This window comes from Medicago truncatula, chromosome 2, assembly GCF_003473485.1.
Source record: "Medicago truncatula cultivar Jemalong A17 chromosome 2, MtrunA17r5.0-ANR, whole genome shotgun sequence".
NCBI classification, from domain to species: Eukaryota; Viridiplantae; Streptophyta; class Magnoliopsida; order Fabales; family Fabaceae; genus Medicago; species Medicago truncatula.
This window is the reverse complement of record NC_053043.1, coordinates 29,727,777-29,742,296: the sequence shown is the minus strand read 5'-3', so window position 1 is coordinate 29,742,296 and position 14,520 is coordinate 29,727,777. Positions and strand designations below refer to the sequence as shown.

The 14,520-nt window shown below is 30.0% G+C and overlaps 1 pseudogene; it reads left to right on the top strand.

Moving 5' to 3' along the window:
• The first annotated feature begins 317 nt into the window (after positions 1-317).
• Positions 318-12,195, top strand: LOC120578209 (cellulose synthase-like protein G1; annotated as a pseudogene).
• The last annotated feature ends 2,325 nt before the right edge of the window (positions 12,196-14,520 follow it).

Below are 14,520 nucleotides of genomic sequence, written 5' to 3'. Positions count from 1 at the left end.
ATCATACTTTATTCATGTGTTGTTAAAAAATTTTAATTTTTTTTGGAAAAAATCTTATAATATTATAAACTTCTCTACAAATTTATATTCAAAAAATGAATTTCTGCATGAGTTTATTTAAAAGGAGGGACAAGTAATGAAGATAAAAAACTTTAGGATGATGACTAAAAGTCAAAGAATTTTTTTAGAAAAACTAAAATAAAAAGATGGTATATTTATTCGTTGGTATGGCTTTAAATGAGAAACAAACACAGATTTAACCCACCGCCAAACCAAATATAGTATAAATAGTTGGTATGGTAGTAAATGATTCTTTTCAGGTATTTAGTACTTACTGCATTTGTATAAGTTGTCAACAAATTGTCCATTTTAAGATATCAAAATATCAGTACTCTAAATAAGCCATATTCAAAAAACAGGTCTTAAAATCATGGCAACCTTCACACTTCACAAAGAAACAGTTCAACCATGGTTACCTCTAAAGAGAGCTTACATAATCTTCCAATCCATATGTGTCTTGTTTCTCTTTTACTACCGTATCAGCAATTTATTTATTTCATATCCATGGATTCTAATGACATTAGCTGAGAGTATTATATCATTTATGTGGATTTTCAAACAATCGTTTCGTTGGCGGCCGGTGAATCGTTCAGTTATGACCGAGAAATTACCGCCCGACGAGAAGTTGCCAGGACTCGACATATTTGTGTGTACGATTGATCCTGAAAAAGAACCAACGGTTGATGTTATGAACACTGTTATTTCTGCTATTGCAATGGATTACCCTTCTAATAAACTTTCTATCTATCTTTCTGATGATGGAGGTTCTCCTATTACTCTTTTTGGAATTAAAGAGGCTTTTGAATTTGCTAAAGTTTGGGTTCCTTTTTGTAAAAAATATGATGTTAAGTCAAGGTGTCCTAAGTTTTTTTTCTCTGCTTTGGGTGAGGATGAACAACTTCTTCGATCTCGTGAATTTGAAGAAAAGAGGGACCATGTTAAGGTATTTATTTATTTGTTATTACTCTCTAAAGTATCACCGATAAACAAATCAATATTATAAATACTAGCGAAAAGACGGGTACGTGAGTGAGTGTAAGTCTTTCTGTTCTTTTTGCTACATTAACGTTTGAAAATTATGAACAGTGTTTATTTGTGAAATTTTGATTTTGATTATAACTAAAAATATAAATGTTTGTTGCTTTCTAGTTATAACAAATCAAACTAATGATTATATATTTCAATGACACCAATAATATAACAAAAAATATAATTTAAATATCTTTCTGTTTAATGACACCAACAACAATCTTTATCATAGAAAAAATTGTTTAAGCGTATAATTGGGATAATGAAAAAATAAGTATAAATGTACCCGTCTAATTTGTTACATTTTTTAAATGATAAAAGAAAAAACACACGCGCGCGCGCGCACACAGATATATATATATATATATATATATATATATATATATATATATATATATATATATATATATATATATATCATATTTGTTACATTTTTTTTATATTTAAATTTATTCTTACCTATTTATTACATGTGTTATCTGTATTGAAATTTGAGGGTATTTTTGGAAAGAGAAAAAATCAGTCTAAAAAAATTGAAAAGGGTTATTTTCTTTATATATATATATATATATATATATATAATAATATAGATGTATTTTATCCTTAATTTGTTCATATGTGGATAAATTAATGATCATGTTCATTTTTGAATTCGAACTCCAACTTCTACTATAAATTCTTTCGATATCCTCAAAGTTTGGATGGGCTACACACTCCATATCATATTAGAATTTTTTTTTTTGTTGCAACCATATCATATAAGGTTGATTCCAAGTCTTTCGCTACACTATCTTGAAATTTTCTTGATACATTTTGTCACTGTATCTATTATTTCTCTTAAATAAAAAACTTAATTTACACGTTTTGGATAAACATTTATTATGATAATTGCTTTTGTATAAGCTATTTCAATAAAATAAACTTAATTTGATTTAGTGTAAGCAATCGGTTTTTTTTCTTCATAAAATATCTTGAAGAGTGTATGAAAATATATAAGCTGAAAACAACTTATTAATATTATAAACATGTCATTTCTTCAAAAAAAAAAAAATATTATAAACATGTCATAAATTATTTTGTCAGAAATTATATTTGTGTAATATATAGATATTATTTTTATTTCTTTTAGTTTTTTTTCCCTCTCTTTATGAGTCAGGTTAATAGTTTAAATAACATTTAATGTTTTTAGTGTTCACATGATGATTTTACAATTTGACAGACAGAATACGAGAAAATGCAAAAAAATATCAAGAAATTTGGAAGCAATGTAAAGAATCTTTGTATGGTGACCGATAGACCTTCTCGGATCGAGGTACTCCACATGAGTTAAATGAATAATCACTGGATCAATATATAGAATAATTTAGTTAAATGGGTATAAATATGTTTTTCTGACTATTTTATTTTTACTAATTGATGAATATAATTTTGTGAACATTTTTTAAAGGTTTATATTAAATTGATTCTAATATTTATATTATGCTTGATGAGGTCCATCTTTGGACCATTTCTAACTTGCAGCAAAAAATTAATCAAACAACTTGTTCATTGAAGTTATATATTATATGTGACTGTTTTTCTTTTTTTTAGGAAGTATTATATGTGACTGTTGGAAGCCACTTCTTTTAAAAATTATCCATTTCTTCTTATAATACCTACAAACAAAATATTAACATGAGATTAAAATACTTACAATCCTAATTAAAGTTTTAAAAATGTATTGAACACATTGATCCAGTAATAAGTACTACCTCCGTTCTTAATTATAAGACCCTTTTAAGAATTTATTTTTTTTCCTTTTTATAAGACCCTTTTACTATTTCCAACTCACTACAAGAAACATTACCTTTTGCCAGGGGCAAAATCCCTGTCAAAAGGACATAATCCCTGGGAAACGCGACATTTGTGAGGGAAAAAGCCAGGGACAGATGGCCTCGCAAAAGCAGTCATCGCAAACACTTTGCCAGGGGCTACACCCCTGGCAGAAAAACGAGGGGCTGAACCCCTGATATATCGCCAGGCTTTACCCCTGGCAGAACCCCTGGCATGTTCCCTCACTTTCGTCTGCAGCTTTCCTGCACCTCTGACTACGACTGACCTCTGACTACGACTCTGACTGAAGTGACTGACGGAAAGTAACTTTGAACAGCAAAAAACCAGGGACATGCGAGGGGTTTAACCCCTGGCAAACGTCCTTATTTTTTTTTTAAAATATTATATTTATCAAAACGAATTTTTTATTAATTAATAAAATATATTTAAATTAATTTAAAAATCGATTTTTTAAAAAAAAATTGTTTTTGTAATACAATTAGATGGTTAAAAAATCAATTTAATTAAAAAGTATATATTTAAAAAAATTAAAAATATTTTTAAAACACAATTAAATGCATATAAATAAAGTTTAATCACACAAACACTAATAAGTCTAATTAATAGGCATGAAATAGAAAGTGTACTTAATAATATTACAAACCGTGCAGGAAAATAAATATTGTGCCGGGAAGCATGGAAAACCTCCCAAAGTCATACAAACCATAACATAAAAGTAAAGAAAACACACAACAAGCATCATAAGCATCAATCATCCATCTCGAGCCCGTCATCAATAGAACTTTTTAGTATAGTATTTTTTATGAAGCATTTTTATTTTCCTACGCTTTGATTAGTTTTAATTTATAAAAATAATAATTATAACATAATTATAATTTAAATATAAAAATAGATTTTTAAATATAAAAACAGATTTTAATTTATTAAAAAACACCATTATGTTTAAAAATCTGTTTTTATATTTAAATTATAATTATGTTATAATTTAAAAACTAGTTTTAATATGGCATTAACTAAACTAAAATATATTTATAAAAACTAGTTATTAAAAAATTTAAAAAAAACAAATTTTTAATAACAGATTTAGTTTAACAAACAATTTAACTTTTAAAACAATATTCCCTAATTTTTTTATTTTAAAACAATACTGAAATGTACACTTGCCTAAAATTAATTAAACTAGTCCTATTTTCTTTCATATTTTTCTTTAAAACAATTAAATTTTATTATTAAAAAGAAAAACAGAATACATATAAGCAATTATTGTTTGACCATATTTTTTTTAACATTCTACTACAACATGCATATATTTCATTTTATCACAAAAAAAAACAGCATGCAAATATTTCATTTCATCACAATAAATTAAAACAACATGCATATATATTTCATTTGATCACAAAAAAAAAAAAAACATGCATATATATAATTCATTTTATCATAACAAAAACATGCATTTCATTTTATAAAAAAAAAAAATGGATATATTTTGAAAATTACCAACATTCATGCATAATAATATTAAAAAACGAAAATAAAATTATCATGATATTATTATTTTTTTTCCAGATTTTCGAAGAAAAAAAAATACTTTATCAAACAATCAGCATATTTTACATACAACACATCATCAACATGTATATCAGTTATAGTGTTATGAGGAAAAAATATCACTAACTTGTTGAAGCTTTACAATAGAAGATCTGCAATGCAATCCAAAAACAGCAAGAGTTGGAGCAATAGCTAACAACAGGAGGCGGATAAATAAAACAGCTGCAAATAACATACAATATAAATAACATTAATAAGTAGTAAAATTTAACATCATGATAAAACATATAACAAATGAATAATTTTTTTACCAAATAATAGAAGTTTGATGAATGTTTTGTATGAAGGTGTTGTGTTTTAAGAGAAGAAAAATTTCTAAGGGTTCTTTGAAAGTTAAAACCGGTGCTTCTCTTATATAGGGAAGGGAAAAAACCAGGGCCTTTCCCAGGGACACGTCCGTCGGAAATCTGGTCAAATCCTAGCTTAGGTAGGCGCAAAAGTAGGTGCAGAACGGGTTGGAAAAACCGACGGAATTGAGCAATAACCGAGGGGTTACGCCCCTGGCAGGCCTGCGACGGACAGCTTTTGGCAGGCCCTTGTCAAGTCAACTGGAACAAAGCAGGGAATCCTTTGAATTTCGGAAACCGAGGGGCAGTTCCCTGGCTTTTTCCGTCGGTTTTCTCCGACATGGCAGAGATTCCCTCAGATTTTCAAAATTCAATCTGGCGCCTAAAATAAAGCCAGGGATTTTGAAGAAAAGCGAGGGGCAAATCCCTGTCTTTTGTGCCACCGGTTTTCCCTGGCAAATTTGCCAGGGGTATCAAACCCTTGTCAAAATCCCTGGCAAAAGGTCATTATTCTTGTAGTGACTATATTAATTATTTCTTTACATACATGTTCATATTTATTATACATCTTTTTCTTCAATTAGCAATAAATAACATATTAAAAACATAAACTAATCCTCTCTCTTAAAGGATAAAATTGTAAAAACAGTAGTGATTACAAACAACTTTAATACAAATATCCACTATCTTAATTTCTGTAATTTTGACAAAAGGGTCTTATATATAGGGACAAGGGTAGTACATATTAATACTATTTTAAGAAAAGGGTCATGTTAACGCCTCGGGGCACTAGTTAAGAAAGTCAAAAACATAAAATTTTCATTAAAAATAACAACTTTTTGACTTTAATAAAGTAGAACATTTCACTTTTCATTATTTTCTAATGTAAAAATTTTATAATAGTCTCCTAACTGGTTAACATTTCCCTTAAGAAAAATAACGTTTAAATCCTTTCAAAAAGTTTGGGAAAAATATATAGTTCACATCGGTTTTCCTTATTATCTTTTTTTTGAAGATCATTAATGACCAAAAGGAAATGCCACTTGTTGTTTATGTGTCTCGTGAAAAAAGGGCAAATGTTCCCACAGATTTATAGGAGGAGCTCTCAATACATTGGTATATATGTATAATTTAATCTCTAAACGTTTCTTAAAGGTTCGAACCCTGACCCCTGCATAAATATACATTATCCCTTACCTCTAAACGTTCCTCTTAATTTTCTTTAAATTAATTTCATGATACTTAATTAATCATTTAAGGGTTAATTAAGATTTTGGTCCCTATAAATATCTACAGTTTTATTTTTAATCCTTCTAAAAGATGTTGCTTTTGTTCAATTCCCACAAATGTTTCACAACCTTAGCAAGAAAGACATATATGATAGTCAGACTAGGACTGCTTTTACGGTATGTCAACAAAATTTGAAGCTCTTTACCTTTCATCCATTCATTTTTGTGTCTTTGGTTTGTTTATTTTTTGGTGGTGGTCATGGTTTGAATCTCGGATCTTGCATATATTATGCATTGTCCATACCAACTGAGCTAAGCTCACGAATACGTCTTTGGTTTGTCTATGAACTAACATATTGTAATTTAACTTCTATTAGACAATGTGGAAAGGAATGGATGGATTAAGAGGTCCAGGTCTTAGTGGCAGTGGAAATTATATAAGTAGAAGTGCATTACTCTTTGGAAGTCCAAACCAAAAAGGTACAAATAACATCATTACAATTTTGAGAATTCTAACAAATGTCGATATTGTTTTAGGAAACAAAGTAAAATTTTTAAGGGAAAATATGCAATTGCAAAAAAAAAAAAATATATTAAGATAAAGTTTTCATTTTGTTTGGAATTTATAATGGCAGGGGACTATCTACTTGATGCTCTATACAACTTTGGCAAGTCTAATATGTTTCCAGAATCACTAAAAGTATTACGTGGTCAACAAACTACAAAGCAGAATATTTCAAGAGACGTAATTTTACAAGAAGCATGTGAAGTGGCTTCTTGATTCTATGAGAGAAACACAAATTGGGGTAACGAGGTAAGAACATAAATACTTATAGAAACACTTAACACCATACGTATTGCATATCGAATTAAGATTAGTCTAAATGAAAATATATAATTATGGAAAAAATTGAAACTTTCATGTGCCAACGATTCAATGCAACCAACAGATTTTTATAAAAACTTTGTATTAAAGGTCCTTAAAGCATGATGTTGAATTGTAACAAAGGCCAGGAATCAAACTCACATTAAACTTTTATTTATAACTAGACTCTAACCCGTGCGATGCACGGGTTTTGAAAAATTTCGTATATAAATATCATATTGATTATACATTCAATATTATGCTATGAAACGACTGCAAAACGAACAAAAAAATGCAATAATACACCAATTTAAGCTATTAACTTTATTTTCTTACCAAATAATATTACTAGTTGTGTTCCTGAATTTCTTCTTTGTTAATAATGAAAAGAAATTGCTATCAGAAAAGGAGCCGCTAGGGCATTTATGGCTTTAAAAAAAAGTTTTAGTACGGTATATCAATTTCGGAAGCTGTAACGTCCTAGTCGTTGTTTTATTTATTTATGATTTATTTAGAGTCTTTTATATGATTTTAAATGATTATTATTGATTATGTGGTGTGTATTATTTTATTATATAGTTTATTTTAATATAATTAGAATTATGTGTGAATTAATATTATTTTAAAGGTTGGGGAGTTAATTAGGAATTAATAGAATTATGGGGGAGTAAATGAAATAAAGGGGAGTTATATTTTGGGGAGTTAGGAAAAGAGAAGTCAGAAACAGTTTTACGTGAAAACAGAGTTTTGGGAGAAAAGGGAGAAGAACCAAGTGAACCTGAATTGTTGTGCATTTGTCCTTCTGAATTAAGGTAAGGGTGAGGTTTGCTTCAATAGTGTAGTTATTGAATTCTGATTTTGGTTTAACAAGCTTTTGGTAGAAATTGGGGATTTTAGGTTATTGATGAATTATTGAGTTTTGGGTGTAGAGATTGTTGTTCTGATGTTTGAATTAGGTTCTGGTTGCACACAGCACTTAGTTTTGTATCTGTAAACTAATTTGGGGAGTGAATTTGAGGAAAATGAGATTTTTGGGAAAAATCTGCATTTTGCCCGTACTGATGTTCATCGCTCGCCCCGGCGAGTAGCTAGTCTCGCCTCGCGAGTGAACAACTTCATGGCTCGCCACGCGAGCAGAACCACTCGCGAGGACTGGGTCTGGGACAATTTTTAGATTAAAAAGATGAATAGGGAGCTTAAAAATGAAGATTTAGTGAGAAAAATGTCAAAACTCCCAAGAGCACCCTTTTTCTCATTCGCCTTGAGTTCGCCATAGCGAGTAGATGTACTCGCGAGGCGAGTTGTCCAGTAATTGAGTTGTTTATTCTGTTTTGAATGTTCTTGAATGATCTTGATGTCTAAGCATGATTATGATTAATTGTTCATTTTTCTAGAATTGTTGGATTGATTATAATGATCTGTTGATGACTGTGATGTATGTTTATAATTAAATAAATCATACATGTTGTTTAATCATGTAGTTGTAGGTCATATATACGTATATGCATTGTCGAGTTGTATGTAGATATACACAAGTGGAGTCAGTTGCATAAGCATATAAAGCGGGAGGGCTCTTGCCCTGGAACGCCTGGTCGTTCAAAGCGGGAGGACTCATGTCCTGAAACACTTATTGTTCAAAGCGGTGAGGGCTTATGCCCTAATGAATGCTTTAACCATTTAATATCTGGTGAGGGCTTCTGCCCTGTAAATTGGTACCACATGCATGTGCATTGTCGAAGAGTCTTAGTGGTGTTGTCGAGTAGTTGCATGAGTCGTGTTATTGGTTGTGATTACCATTATTGTTGATGTTGCTGTTTATGAGTATATGTTAATATTGAATAACTATTATTATGTTAGGGTGTTAGATTCAATTGATGAATTTTTGTATCTATATTTATTGTTGTGAATCTCACCCCTTCTGCTTGAAAATGTTGCCCTTCCTATGGGTAACTTGCAGGTGATCCTGAGTAGTAGGTGGTGGCTCAATGTCTAGGGCTCTGATACGTACGGGATGGGATTTATTTGCTTATTTTCATTCCTATGTATCAATTTTGGAACATGCTGATGTAGCCCTTGTATTTGATTATGAATTTATTTTGATGAGGCTTTTATGCCTAGACTATTTAGTGGAGAATCAAACATTTGATGTTGTTGTTTTTAATGAAAATATTCCGTTGCAAAGTTTGATGAAACTGTTTAAGTTGTTGTTTATTAAATAGTTTTATAATCTATTTAAGAAATTTTAAAAAGTAGTGTGACATGCCCGTTTGAGATATACTATGATGTTTATTTGTTATTTAATTGTTTTGGGATAACGGGGTATTACAGAAGCAACAATATATCAATCAAAATGGAGGTAACTTAGTGTGAAAGCTGTAAAGTGTAGTCATACGGTACTCGGTTTGATTATGTGCAAAACCTTTTTTTTTCTTTAAAATTTATTCAGACCCACCAAAAAGGGCGGGATTAGGGTTAGATCAGACTGTCTAACATTTATATATATAAAGATTATGTTATACATTGACATTTTTCATATCCATTATTAACTTGACTGATATCCACAGGTGGGATTTTCGTATGCTATAAAACTTGAGAGTACCATTATAGGCTATCTCCTTCATTGCAAAGATGGAGATCAACTTATCTTTACCCAAAAAGACCATGTTTCTTGGGATGTGCTCCAACTGATATGAAAGAGGGATTAATTCAACCTATAAAGTGGTCATCTGAACTTTTGTTGCTTGCAATATCTAAATATAGTCCATTCACTTATGGTCTTTCAAGATTGCCCACTATTCATTGTTTAACCTTTTGTTACTTGGTAAGCACAAGCCAATTTTCATTTGCCTACATCATATTTGGATTTGTTCCTCAGATTTGCTTCTTGAAAGGAATACCTGTATTTCCAAAGGTAAGATATGGATGAATAGCTTGATTAGATTTTATGTGGCATTTCACATGGGAAAGGTTAATTCTTTCCCACCATGGGAAAATTGGATTCAATGATTAGATTAAATGAAGAACATATTCTTAACATGCTCTCTCAACACTAGATTTTTCTTCACACTATCTTCCAACAATTTAAAAATTCTGAAAATTAATTTTCAGAAATTAAATAAATCGAAAAAAAATCAGATAATTTTTTTTAAAATTCTGAAATTTATTTATTGAATGTTAGAATGTTTTTTTTAAAAAAATGAAGAAAAAAAAATTCCAGAATTTTATTTCAAAATATTTTCAAAAACCTTATTTTCCAGAAATTTATTTCCTTAGAAAAATAAAAAACTTTAATTTCAAAATATTTTTATTTTATTTTTCAGAATATCTTATTTTATTATGAAATTCAAAAATATATTCTTTTTAGAAAAATAAAAACTTATTTTAGTTTCCAAAATTTTATTTTTATTGAAATAATTTTTTTTTTCAAAAAAAAAAAATTCTAACATTTTTTTCGATTTTTTTAATTTCTGAAAATTAATTTTCAGAATTTTTAAATTGTTGGAAGATAGTGTGAACTAAAATCTAGTGTTGAGAGAACATGTTAAAAATATGTTCTTCACTTAATCTAATCATTGAATCCAACTTTCCCATGGTGGGAAATGATTAACCTTTCCCATGTGAACACACACCTAGATTTTAAGTTCGTATATATAGGGTTTTGCTAGAAAACACCTTTTATGAAGGTGTTTTTTAGCAAGTTATCCTATATGCATTTGCTAAAAGACACCAACTAATTTTTATGAAAGTGTCTTTTAGCAAGTTATAACTAAAAAGTGGATAATCACACCTTGAGGTGTGGATTGCTAAAAGACACATTCAAATGGTGACTTCTAGCAAAACTCATATAAATATATATTAAATTTCTAAAAACTAATAGGGTTAATAGGTCTTTACCCCCTGTAATATAGGTCATTTTTGGTTTTCCTCCTGTACAATTTTTATTTTGATTCACCCCATGTAAAATATTTTTGTTTTGATTTACACCCCTAATAGGCCAAATAAAAATCAATTTTATTTTTTTTTTCAAAAAAATTTCGTTTTTGTTTAGTCTATTAGGTAGGTAAATCAAAACAAAAATATTTTACACGGGGTGAATCAAAAAACAAATTTTACAGGGGGAAAAATCGAAAATAACCTATATTACAGGGGGTAAAAACTTATATAAATTATCGAATATTAGAATAACTTTTATATAATACATAACAAACATACAATATAACTTGTGTTATTAAGCTTAAATAACTTATCAGAGTCGATGCTACAACTTTTGATGTAGTGGACAAATCAATAAAGCTGCATCATTTTAATTATTTAAATGTCTTTTTTCTTATATTTTTTGTTCCTTTAAAAAAAAAAAAAAAAGACTGTCTAAAAAAATGTTTTTCAATGAAAGTGAGTTAAAAAGAAATACATGTATATATTATTATTAATTACTAAGTAAAAATATTAATTTTAATGCCCTTAAAAATATTTTACCCTGGACAGCCGCCCCTCCTGCCATGCTCACGGCCACCCCTCTAACTTATAAACAAACTTGGGTTACCCTGGTGCTGTTGGCTTGGGTGCTTTAAGTGTGCTCTTCTCAAGATCTCATGTTGTGTTATAAGTCGATTCTTTAAGCTTTTCTTAACGATCTTACAAATGTTTTATGTCTAATTATAAACTCAAATATGGATACTTATTCACTATCAATTTTTTTGGTCATTTTCCAATATGTTACTTCTATTAATTTATTTTATATTACAGGTTACAGAACCTTGGTTTATAGTGTTTACAATATTGCATGTATCCAGTCAAATTCAACATTTTGTTGAGGTAATTTCAACTGGTGGCTCCTCGATGAGTTGGTGGAATGAACAAGGCAAAATTCACTTTATCAGACAAAGCAATTGACAATGATAAGCTAAAGAAATATGAGCAGGGTAAGTTTAATTTAGATGGTGCAGCAGTGCTCATGGCACCATTGACTGTGTTAATCACAATAAATACTGTTTGCTTCTTTGGTGGTTTATGGAGGCTACTTAATGTGAGGGATTTTAATGAAATGTTTGGTCAATTTTTCCTCATTAGCTATATATTGGCTCTAAGTTATCCAATTCTGGAGGGGTTTATAACTACAAAAAGGAAGGGTGGGTAGCAAACATTTGAACCATGAAAAGCATAGGAACATGTAATTTTGTAGTCTTAAGCTTTGATGAATTTCAGTTGTTCCTATCGTTGCAAATCTTTTGTCCTAATAAATTTATATATTCAGAGTACAAAGTACACATGATTGGAATTTTTCTTGTTGGCGAACGATACCCTAAATTAATTTAAAATTATTTTGAATTAATTTTTCCACTTGTGGGAAATTAAAAGTACACATGAAAACATATATATATGTATGGACTTGTTTGGAGTTTCATCATTGTAAGATTAGAGACCAAGACTTTTACATTGAGACAGGAGACTCTAATGGACGAATTTACAAGTGCACCAAATCACAACAAGTAATAAAGTTTAACCACATACCCTGATTATCTTAAATTGATTAAAGAAATTAGAATAAAGTTGACATGCAACAATTCTGATTTAGAAGAGTAATAATAAGCTTCCAACCCTAGTCTAATTTCAATCACATGGTCTAGGTATGTCATATTCCCGAGTGTATGAAGGCATTAAAGTGTGAATCATATGAAAATTAAATATAACTTGGTTCATAACCGAATAAAAGACTTGCATCAGTAATATCCACAAAATAAATATAGGTTCATCTTGAACCCTAATCAAAAGGTGTTTAGTTACTCATGGTAACAAAAGACACAATACAAAAGAAATAATGCATACTATAAGAACAAAGTTGAGGAGGTGTGAGGCTCCTCCTTGATGCTCATAGTGCTTGCCTTCCTCCTGAACCACAAAATTCTGAATGAATGTTATTGTGTGGAAGGAGCTCGATTTAAAATTTTAGTTATTTCATTGCTTGTCCTCAAGTAATGAAATCATTAAAATTTAAAATTTGCAGAGAACATATGTTTTCGGAGAGGGTGCTCAAGTCATCACTCCTTCCATTTTCATAATTTAACTAACTTACCGCTTCCATGCAAGTGGGACATACTTATAGAAGATAGTTCATACATTCAACCACACTCTTTTCCAAAGTATCATTCTAAATCCAGTAGTCATGACCATTTTCCCTCTCCAGTCGACATGTTCATATACCTGGCTACGAACTTGAAGAAATTCTAAACAGTCATTCAAAGTCATCATTATCTACACAATTTAGAGGTCTTTTAGGGGTATAATATGTCTTAAGTTAAGGTGGGATATATTTAGGAGAGCATGCTGACAAACAAATTTGTAGTTAGATTTATAAGCTATGAATCCCAAAGCTTTGAATTACTTCAAACCTTCCTTCTTTTGAAGAGAGCAATTTTTTACTCTTGATTTTTTTTAATGACCACTTTTTGGTGGATTGTCTACATTTTTATTTCTTTTTCTTTCTTTTCTTTCTTTATATAAGCAAGGACAACCCTAAACTTAGTTTCAAATCATATCAAGTTCCTAAAATTATATCTATCTCCAAGGAAATGAAATAGATATAATATAGGTTCAAAACTTGTGATATGATTCGTCACCAAAGAACAACAAAGATTAATCTCGTGGAGGCTCAAAAGGGTTTAGCAAATGATAATAATATAATAAGGGTGGCTTGAAGAGGCTCAAAGTACCAAACGAACGCCTCGTCCGTATAACCCTGCTTCTTCCAAAAACCCTTTTCTTCTTGTTCAAGTATTGAAGCCTCTTAAAATCAAATGCCATTTCATCTTCATTGGAACCTTCTTCAAGATCTTCTTATGGAATGTATTCTTCAGACTCTACAGCTTGAAGTGCTTTGATAGTTTTGCCTTTTGACTTGAGAGCAATAGACTTAAACTTTTTTGATGGATCATTCCCTAATAACTCCATCTCATGACTCTTCAAAGAGCTTCTTACAGTCTCCAAACCAAGTTTGTTCAAGTCTTTTGCTTCCTGATTGTAGTGTAACTCTTATTTAGAACTTGAAGACCAGAGACTAAAGTTTAAAACCTTGAGAACATGATCTTAATATCCTCATCATCCTTTATCTTAAATAGTTCATATTTTTGGACATGAAGATTTTCTTTGGCTTCCTTCACTTATTGAATTTATTCATAGGTTGCACAAAGAGATTCAAACATACTCTTGGCAAGGAGTTTATAGGAGAACTATTTTAGCTAGGTTTGATCACATATGAGACTGATGAGATAAAACCGCAAGTGCACGGTTATATCGAAGTAGTAAAAATAGAGTATCGTTGGAACAGGGAGTTATGAATTCAATTAACTTTAGATAATGATTAGACTGAAGATTTATAAGGTAGAAAGGTTTGGGTTTTTAATTAAAAGCAAATAATAAAAGAAAAGATAAAAGTCTTGGGATTATTGGTTCATCTAAATGACAAGTCCTTCACAAACCAAACTATAAGCTTATAACTTTATGTTAGACCTAATTTCTCAAGACAGTTTCTCTTTTGTTCCTCTAGCAACCAAGCCTATTTCGCTGACTTGATTACTATTAGATTTTGGTTCCTCTAACAACAAAGCCT